This window comes from Macaca mulatta, chromosome 2, assembly GCF_049350105.2.
Source record: "Macaca mulatta isolate MMU2019108-1 chromosome 2, T2T-MMU8v2.0, whole genome shotgun sequence".
Classification (NCBI taxonomy): Eukaryota; Metazoa; Chordata; class Mammalia; order Primates; family Cercopithecidae; genus Macaca; species Macaca mulatta.
Genome location: NC_133407.1, coordinates 107834907 through 107843985, shown reverse-complemented (window position 1 = coordinate 107843985; position 9079 = coordinate 107834907).

The following is a 9079-nucleotide window of genomic DNA, read 5'->3' as shown; positions in this document are numbered from 1 at the left end:
ATTGGCCACTGCTGGGTCTGTTTCATGTTTCCGAGGAATATTAGGTGCTACAAAGAGGAACTGAACGGGTAAACTTTTTAAACTAATTAAACCTGTGATTGGTTGGTGTTTTCCCCGTCATTTTAAGAGACTAAATATGGGAGGCAGATGTCAAAATACTTGTACAATTTCAAAATGTCACAATTAAATGTGAGCTGGTTACACATACACATATTTTCCCAGTGTTTCTAAATGCAGCTAAGGTTGAACTACCAATTTAGAGGTCTCTGGAGTGGTTCTCCAAGCATGGTGCCCCAAACGGCTGTGTCACCTGGGAACCAGTGATAAATGCAAATTCTCAGGTCCCTCCGTAGACCTACTCTATCATAAATGTAAAAATGGGGTCCAGTGATCAGGGTTTTAACATGCTCTCCAGATAAGACTAATGTGTTTCCAAAGCATGTCATAAAGGCCAAAGAAACACATACAGGACGCAACGCGAAGGTCCCTTTTGTGGATTCCTGTAATAACCTACATGTGTTATTGAAACCCGATGTTTAGATTCATATACCTGATGTGCAGTAAGCCAAACACTGACACATCAGTACTTAGGAGCAGAGAAGGGTTTATTTAGTTTGGCCAAAGCGAGTGGGTGAGAGACCCTCCCTTACTTCATTACCAAGTCTTATGTTCAAAGACTTCCCTTTGAACATAACTGGTGGCTCTTCCGAGTAAAGTAGGTATGCAGGAGGTGGAATGCCCAACAATCAAAGCTGTTTGCATCTCTTGGCCTGATCAAAATTCTGGATATCATCAAGAAGGTCTGCATCACCTAAGACTCATTGTGATTTATTTACTGTCACGTGTGTCCGTCTAGAAGACCATCTGAACAGGCTTAGTGTGGGCAACAAGGCTGTTTATTCACTTGGGTGTAAGTGAACTGAGTCCAAAAAGAGAGTCAGCAAAGGGAGATAGGAGAGGGGCAGCTTTACAGGACTTTGGTAGGCAGTGAAAAGTTACAGTTGAAGGTGGTCATCTGTTGTCAGCAGGGGAGGGGTCACAAGGGGCATGGTGGGGAGATCATGAAATCCATGGTCCTGCAGAAGAATGTCATAGGGTCGATTGATCAGTTAGGGTAGGGCAGGAACAAGTCATAATGGCGGAATGTCATAAGGTTCGTTAATCAGTTAAGGCAGAAACTGACTTTCACTTCTTTTGTGGTTTCTCGGCTGCTCCAGGCTTCTTGGCTCCCGCAGGCTGTCTGGATGTATACGTGCAGGTCACAGGGGTTACAATGGCTTAGCTCCAGCTCAGAGACCTGACATTTATTTGTTTGTTTATTTTTAGAGACAGGGTCTCTCTCTGTCACACAGGCTGGAGAGTAGTGGTGGAATCATAACTTATTGCAGTCTGCAACTCCTAGGCTCCGGTGATCCTCCTGAGTAGCTGGAGCTACAGCATATCCAGCTAATTCTTTGAATTTTTTTTTTTTTGTAGGGAGGGTCTTCCTCTGTTGCTCAGGCTGGCCTCAAACTCCTGGGCTCAAGCAATCCTCTTGTGTTGTCAGCCACCCAGAGTGCTGGGATTAGAGATGTGAGCCACATGCCTGGTCTCCTTGTTCTTTAAAAGAAAAACAAGGCCAGGCGTGGTGGCTCATGCCTATAATCCCAGAACTTTGGGAGGCTGAGGCAGGCGGATCATGAGGTCAGGAGTTCGACACCAGTCTGACCAACATGGTGAAACCCCGTCTCTACTAAATATACAAAAGTTAGCTGGGCATGGTTGTGGGCGCCTGTAATCCCAACTACTCGGGAGGCTGAGGTAGGAGAATCGCTTAAACCCAGGAGGCGGCTGCAGTGAGTCAAGATAGTGCCACTGTACTCCAGCCTAGGCAATAAGAGTGAAACTCTTTCTCAAAAAAAAAAAAAAAAAAAAAAAAGAATTTGCTTGCCTGGCGTGGTGGCTCATGCCTGTAATCCCAGCACTTTGGGAGGCTGAGGCGGGCACATCACGAAGTCAAGAGATCAAGACCATCCTGGCCAACATGGTGAAACCCTGTCTCTACTAAAAATACAAAAATTAGCTGGGTGTGGTGGCATGCACCTGTAGTCTCAGCTACTCGGGAGGCTAAGGCAGGAGAATCGCTTGAACCTGTGAGGTGGAGGTTGCAGTGAGCCAAGATCACACCACTGTACTCCAGCCTGGCGACAGAGCAAGACTGTGTCTCAAAACAAAACAAAACAAAACAAAACAAAAGCATTTGTGTTTTTATATTATGTTTATGTTACAAGCAGTACCTTCAGCAGAACCAGCAGCACGCTTATGCTGGGAATATCAGTGGTGTGTGTATTTGTTAATGGCTGCCAGTGTTGAAATGATACTTTGCTGTGACCCCCACTTCAGGGGTATGGACTGCTATGTCTGTTGGGGGAGGAATGGAACAACGAAGCAAGTAGCCTAATAATCAAACTATAACTGGGGATAGATGCCCGTTTCTGGTCCCTGTCAATCTAAGAGGAATGTTGACAAAAGAAAGTGTAACCAAAAGAGACTTACCAGGCCTGCACAGGATGCATGAGAAAAAAATTTGTATCTTGCAATTTCACTAGTGTGTGTCTAGGTGCAGATTTATATTTATTTATCCTGTTTAGGATTTATTGGGCTTTCTAAATCTAAGGATTTTGGTTTTTCAATAATTTTGGAAAATTAACAGCTATTCTATCTTTGAATACGTGTGGTTAATTTTTTTCTTTTCTGGAACTCCTAATAGCTGTAGGCAAAACCTTGTAATTTCTTCCTCTATGTCTCTAAGACTCTTTCATATTTTCTTTTTGTGTGTGTGAACCTATGGATTCTACTGAAACTTTCATATTTTAAATCTCTACATCTCTGTGCAGGAGAGTTTTCAGGTCATCTAATATGCAAAATTACTTGAAACAGAAGTCCTGCCCACAACTGTTGATTGGTTTAGAAATGGGCACGCAACTTCAACTGACCAACCAAAGCCTTTTCCTGAGATTGTTTTGAATTAGAACTAAAGGCAAAGCTATTAGATGTGTTCTAACTGACTTTCTAGTCTCTGGTTTCAGGAATTTCTAAGATCCAGCTGCACCCCTGCTGTTCAAGTGTTTATGTAAGATACTTCCCCTTTTGCTCCAACTAGTTTGATCTGTGGCTCTTACGTATGATGAAGAGAGCCCTAATTAATGCATAGGATTATTTCAAAATTTCCAAGTACCATTTCAGAGAGGACGTGAGGAACTGCAGACTAAGGATGATGTGGGAAATTCGACAGATTTTTAAAAACTTTGTATATTCATTATCTATGTGTTGCTATATAACAAATTATCCCCAAACTTATGGCTTAAACAACAAACATTTCCTGTATCACCGTTTCTGTGGGTCAGGCATTCAGGAGTAGCTTAGCTGATTTGTTCTTGCTCAAAGTCTGTCCTGAGATTTTAACTGTGATGTTGACCAGGGCTGTCATCATTTAAAGGCTTGCCTGGCACTGGAGGAGCCACTTCCAAGATGGTTCACTAATGTGACTGTTGAAGTGGGGCCTAAGTTCCTCGCTAGCTCTTGGCAGGAGTCCTCAGTCTCTTGCCACATGGGCCTTCCATGATGCTGCTTAAGTGTTATCAAGGCATGGCAGCTAGCATCCTTTAATGTGAGTGATCTCAGAAACAGAGGACAAAGGAAGCCATAGACATTTTTATAACCTAGTCTTGGAAGTGACCCATTATCACTTCTGCCTTATTCTATTTGTTAGAAGCAAGTCACTAAGTCCAGCTCCATCTCTTGAAGAGAGAAGTAGCAAAAACTTGTGGACATACAGTTGACCCTTGAACAACACAGGGGTTAGGAATACTGACCCACCATGAAGTAGAAAATCTGCATATAACTTTTGCCTCCCCCCAGATTTAACTACTAATCGTCCACTATTGACCAGAAGCCTTAGAGATAACATAAATTGTTGATTAACACATATTTTGTATGTAACATGTATTATAGACAGTATTCTTTTTTTTTTTTTTTTTTTGAGACAGAGTCTCGCTTAGTCGCCCAGGCTGGAGTGCAATGGCGCGATCTTGGCTCACTGCAAGCTCCGCCTCCCGGGTTCACGCCATTCTCCTGCCTCAGCCTCCCGAGTAGCTGGGACTACAGGCGCCGGCCGCCTCGCCCGGCTAATTTTTTGCATTTTTAGTAGAGACGGGGTTTCACCGTGTTAGCCAGGATGGTCTCGATCTCCTGACCTCGTGATCCACCCGCCTCGGCCTCCCAAAGTGCTGGGATTACAGGCGTGAGCCACCGCGCCCGGCCGACAGTATTCTTACAATACAGTAAATTATGAAAAGAAAATGTTAATGAGAAAACTGGGCAGTTGTAGTGGCTCATTCCTGTAATCCCAGCACTTTGGGAGGCCCAGGCAGGATTGTTTGAGGACTGGAATTCAAGACCAGCCTTGGCAACATAGTGAGACTCCATCTCTACAAAAATTTTTTTTTGCTGGGTGCGGTGGCTCACGCCTGTAATCCCAGCACTTTGGGAGGCCGAGGTGGGCAGATCACGAGCTCAGGATATCAAGACCATCTGGCTGACATGGTGAAACCCCATCTCTACTAAAAATACAAAAAATTATTTTTAGTAGGCATGGTGGCAGGCACCTGTAGTCCCAGCTACTCAAGAGGCTGAGGCAAGAGAATGGCATGAACCCGGGAGGTGGAGCTTGCAGTGAGCTGAGATTGTGCCACTGCACTCCAGCCTGGGCAACAGAGCAAGACTCCTTCTCAAAAAAAAAAAGAAAAAAAATTTTTTTAAATTAGCTGGGCATGCCAGGTGCGGTGGCTCATGCCTGTAATCCCAGCACTTTGGGAGGCCGAGGCGGGCAAATCACCTGAAGTTGGGAGTTCGCGACCAACCTGACCAACATGGAGAAACCCCGTCTCTACTGAAAAATACAAAATTAGCTGGACGTGGTGGCGCACACCTGTAATCTCAGCTACTGGGGAGGCTGAGGCAGGAGAATCGCTTGAACCCGGGAGGCGGAGGTTGCAGTGAGCTGAGATCGCACCATTGCACCCCAGCCTGGGCAACAAGAGCGAAACTCTGTCTCAAAAAAAAAAAAAAAAAAATTAGCTGGGCATGGTGGCATGCACCTGTGGTCCTAGCTACTTGGGAGTTTGAGGCAAGAGGAACCCTTGAACCCAGGAGTTTGAGGCTGCAGTGAGCTGTGATCATGCCACAGCAACAGAGTGAGATCCTATCTCAATTAAAAACAAAAAAATCTCACACCTGTAATCCCAGCACTTTGGGAGGCCAAGTTGGGAGGATGACTTGAGCCCAGGAGTTCAAGAGCAGCCTGGGCAATATGAAGAGATCCCATTTCTACAAAAATTTTAAAAATTAGCATGTGTGGTGGTATACACCTGTGGCTCCAGCTACTCCAAGGGCTGAAATGGGAGGATTGTTTGAGCCAGGGAAGGTGAGGCTGAAGTGAGCTATGATTGCGCCACTGCACTCTAGCCTGGGTGACAGAGCAAGATCCTGTAAAAAAAAAAAAAAAAAAAGTCATAAGGAAGAGAAAATATATTTATTATTTATTAAGTGGAAGTGGATCATCATATAGGCCTTCATCCTCACTGTCTTCACATTGAGTAGGCTGAGAAGGAAGAGAAAGAGTAGGAGCTAGTCTTGCTGTCTCAGAAGCAGCAGAGGCAGAAGAAAATTCATGTATAAGTTGACCCAGGCCATTCAAATCCATGTTGTTCAAGGGTCAACTACATTTGAAAAACACCATGTCATTCCTCCATGGGTTATAAAGGTCACATTAGCCCTGCTGCTCCATCCAGACCACCATTTCACCTGAATTTACAACCTTCCTTCTTAGGAGGATCTTGATGTCAGTTTTTAGCACTCACTACTCCTCATGTCAGGAACTACACCCATGTTTGCCAGTCACAAAACCTGTATGTTGGCCATGACCAAGGCTGGAAGACCTGATGAACTGTAACATTTTCTCCAGACCCCAGACAAACCTCAGATGGGTTACCCCAGACCTGATCACTGACCTACATCCTTCACATGATGGCAGTAGATAGTACGCGCACACTTCACAGGCGTCCCTCATTTACACCAGTCATGGTGTTCAGCAGGGAGATGCCTGGGCCCTGTGACTACCCAGCCACTTGATTTCTGCCTACTGTCTCCAGTCTGTCTCCTGATTTGGAAGGAACAGTTGAGGCATTCTGACTCTGTATTTAACTGTCCTCTGCCACCGTCCACTGATTGATGATTATACATAAAGTGTCAACTGGATACTCAGTGGTACACATCGTCCTACTAACGACTCCCCTAGTCCTTTCATCTTGCCTTTTATAAGTCTGCATCCAACTTGTTACACTCTAACACCCCCAACAGAACAACTGTGGTTTCTGTATCTCCCAGCTTCTCTGCACCCCCTACCTCCACTAACATCCTAGCAGCCAGGCCATACAAGATAAACTATTTTCCAGGGTCTGGACATTAAGGTAACCAGAGCCAGGCCATGTGGGAGATCATAAGCACAGGACACATCCAGCTCTCCTTCTGGCAAGCAACCCACTCATCTCCAACCTACTCAGAGAACAATGACCTAGGCTTGTTGAGAATAAAAGAGGTCCTTAATCCCATGGCCCTCTGACACCAGCTGTCCCCACCTTGTGGATCCACCTCATCTTTCTGACAGCAAGGCCAATCCTGAATCATTCATATGGTCCAGCAACTAAAGGGCTAATTCGGTGATTCGGGAGGGGCTAAAGGAGCTGTTTTTCCATCTTGTCTCATTCTACCTGTGAGGAGGGGTTGCAGGGAGGGAAAGAAATTGGCCTCTTCAACACCTCCTTCCAGTCCACAGGCAGAACTGAAACTGTTACCTAGGTCTCTTCTTCTCAGGGATGATATTTAAAAGATTAACAACCAGTGGCTGGGCGTGGTGGCTCACTCCTGTAATCCCAGCACTTTGGGAGGCCTAGGCAGGTGGATCACTTGATGTCAAGAGTTCAAGACCAGCCTGGGCAACATGGCAAAACCCTATCTCTACAAAAAAAAAAAAAAAAAAAATTATCCGGGTGTGGTGGTGCACACCTGTAGTCCCAGCTACTTGGGAGGCTGAGGTGGGATGATGGCTTGAGCCCAGGAGGTGGAGGTTGCAGTGAGCCGAGATCCTACCATTAACTGCACTCCTGCTTGGGTGACAGAGCCATACTTTGTCTCAAAAATACATAAATAAGCCAGACGCAGTGGCTCATGCTTGTAATCCCAGCACTTTGGGAGGCCAAGGCAGGTGGATCACCTGAATTCAAGACAAGCCTGGCCAAGATGGTGAAACCCTATCTATATTAAAAATACAAAAATTTACCAGGTGTGGTGCCACGCACCTGTAATCCCAGCTACTCAGGAGGCTGAGGTAGAAGAATCGCTTGCACCCAGGAGGCAGAGGTTGCAGTGAGCCAAGATCACGCCACTGCACTCCAGCCTGGGAGACAGAGTGAGACTCCATCTCAAATAAATAAATAAATAAATAATAAACAAGGCCGGGCACTGTGGCTCATGCCTGTAATCCTAGAACTTGTGGGAGGCCAAGGGGGGTGGATCACCTGAGGTCAGGTGTTCAAGACCAGCCTGGCAGACATGGCGAAATCCCATCTCTACTAAAAATGCAAAAATTAGCTGGGCATGGTGGCCTGTGTCTGTGGCCCCAATTACAGGGTGGCTGAGGCAGGAGAATCACTTGAACCCAGGAGGGGAGGCAGAGGTTGCAGTGAGCTGAGATCACACCACTGCCCTCCAGCCTGGGTGACAGAGGGAGACTCCATCTCAAAAAAAATTAAATAAATAAAAAATAAATAAATTCCTAATGCTAAATGCCACATAATCAAACCAAAATTTTACGGAAGTATGTGAATCCCCTAACAGACCAGTTTTTCCTGCAAACAGGAAATTCATAGCAACCATTCAGAAAGCGCCCAGTTAACCCGAGTCAGCATAAGGCCCCCTCTTCTTTAATCCTTAAAAGAAAAGTAACCTGATGTTAATCAATCTATTTTTTTCTATTGTTTGGCTTTCTTGTTCCCACCTTTAAAAACCCACTGTTCTGCCACATGCTGTCTGTTTTATAGAAGTTTTTACTACTTTGTACCTGCTTCTCCAACTCATAATGTTACACAGCCTCTCCAGGTTGTAACCCAAGAAGCAGCCTGGTCTTTCTCGTTCTCTCTCTCTTCCTTCTCTCTTTCATTCCTTTTCTCTCTCACTTCCCTCCTTTCCTCCCTCTGTCCCTTCCTCTCTTTCCCGCTTCCTTCCTTCCTTCCTTCCTTGGGTCTCGCTCTGTTGACCAAGCTGGAGTACACTGACCCAATCATAGCTCACTGCAGCCTGGACCTCCCCGGCCCAAGCAATCCTTCTGCCTCTGCCTCCATAGTAGCTGGGACTACAGGCGCACACCACCACGCCCAGCTAATGCTCTTTCTGGTCTGAGTTTTGACCCTCATCCTAACCTGTTGTTCTTTGAGTACACTCTGGGCCTTGATGCATTGGGTCATTCCTGCTTTCCCAGGTGGTAACCGTTCCCGGGCAGGGATTTTAGTTTTCCTTGGAATCTTGCCCCCTCACTATCCTGCCCGCAACCCCTACGTCTAGCTTCTGGGATCCCAGCTAGGAGCCATGCTATCTCCAACTCTCCCTCTACGGGGACTTGGGACGGGAGAGCTTTTATGAAGCACCGTAATGAAAAGACCAAAAGATTTGGATTCAGTGGCTATTCCAGTTACGGACTCTATTTCCTCGGGCAACTCAAATCAATGCGTGGCAGCCAGTGTATTATGAGCTACCGGAAGTATACAGAAAAGTACCAGAAAAAATACAAGCATTATTATCAGTCGCTCTCAATTAAATAACTGTTATATTTCAACATAGTGTTCGTAACCGCTTTACATTGATGTATTTGTGTAATTTCTTATTATCTGTTTTTCCCACAAAGCTGCAGCTCCATCCAAAGTGGGCAATTGAGTATCTTGGTGTTGGGAAAGGCAGTCAGTCATGTGCAGCTGATGACCCTTGA